The sequence below is a fragment of the Schistocerca nitens genome, chromosome 1 (assembly GCF_023898315.1).
Source record: "Schistocerca nitens isolate TAMUIC-IGC-003100 chromosome 1, iqSchNite1.1, whole genome shotgun sequence".
Taxonomy (NCBI): domain Eukaryota; kingdom Metazoa; phylum Arthropoda; class Insecta; order Orthoptera; family Acrididae; genus Schistocerca; species Schistocerca nitens.
In genome coordinates, this window is record NC_064614.1 from 412,410,286 (window position 1) to 412,411,967 (window position 1,682).

Genomic DNA, 1,682 nt, shown 5'->3' on the forward strand with positions numbered 1-1,682 from the left:
TCCCTGCCATCTTATTTCTTGGAGCGCTACCAGTTGTACCTTGTATTTTCCTAGTTCGTTTATTAGTATTTGTGCGCTTCCTGGGCGGTATAGACTTCTGACATTCCACGAACCAAAAGAGAAATCCTTGTAACTTTGCCAATTTCTGTCCCAGTAAATTCTGTCCTGTTTCCGAGGCATACCTTGAGTGTCCTGACCGACCATTGTTTTACGTGAGTGGGTTGGTAGCCCTCTGCACAACCCCCAACCTGGAGGACCAGGAGTCTTGATTTTGGGGTACTCTACCCTAGGGATTTGCCTTCACCATGGCTTAACGAGTCTTCCCTACCCGTGCTAGTTTTGGTCCACCCCGGGTATTTTATTTCCCCGGTACCCCCCATATCTGGAGAGCATTCCCCAATCCGCCACCCGGGGAGGCGCCCGATGGGGGACTAGTAACCCCACACGGGGTTGATTGATTTAGGTCCACTAATTTTTTGAGTCCAGCTGCTACCAACCTCGTCAATCTAATACAGAACCTTGAGTATGTAGCTATAGGAGGTGACTGTTTTGCTGTGTTATTACTTAGTAAAGTAATGCAATCTTTGATGAGTGATGAAGTGGTTTGGAGAAGAGCATGGGACAGTACATCACAGTGGAGCAAGAAAAATAATTGTCACTGAATGTTGCAAGCAGGAGCACTAAAAGAGTTGCTCCATTCTCTCTCAGCCAACAAAAAGAACAGTGATGTACATAAGAGCAAGCGTCAGCTCTATGAAAAGAATTCACAAATTTTGTAGTGATAATGCTGGGAAATCACCAGAAACTCTTGGCAAAGAGGTGAATTTTGTTGAAATTTTTCAGCTGGACATTGCTTTGAAACTGGCTTCCCCTTTGTCTGAATTACTTTAAAATGATTATTTTTTATGTGTGTGGAAAAACATTTCTTTTCATCCAATAGGTGGCTGCAGTTGCAATAAGACAGTTTTTTTTAGAAACCCTCATGAGGTGTAATTGTTAAGATACTTGACTGGTATGCTGAAGTTAGTTGGCATGAGTCCTGTCACCTGTCAAGTTTTTTTTAAAAATAGAAATGACTGTTTTCATTATTTTTATTAAATTAATTGTGGCTGCATAGTGTGATATCTGGAACCATAACCTACACTACCGTATATGTGGTGTCAAAAAGTCAGCCCTTTCCCTGGGGACCTCTCCTTGTTATTTGTGACCATACATCCTACTTCGTTTTTTAAATTCTTTCACTTAGGCCAAGATGTATTGGAAAAATAGGTTTGATAACTTTGACAGAGATGTCTTGAGACAATCAATGACTTCTACTTGGTGCAGAAGATTGCTCCCAGTCTGCAGACTTGGACAGACAGTAATATAGCGGTTCGTAAATGTTGTCAGAAAGAGGACTATGTTGATGTTATGGGGTGAGACACCTTCTCTAAAAGACTTATTTTTGGAAGCATTGGGTAAAGGAAGGGGTTTTTCTTAGCTAAATCCACTAAAGGTGACTACCACAGTCAAATGAATTGTGGAAACTTCGAAAGGTGGTTTGCAAATCTGTATTTGCCAAGTCTTCCTTCAAGGTCAGTGAGTGTGATGAGCAATGCTGAATACCACAAGAGACAGGAGGACATAACATTCGCACAATATGATACCAAAGTGGGGTTGTTGGAATGGCTGCAAAAGAGGCG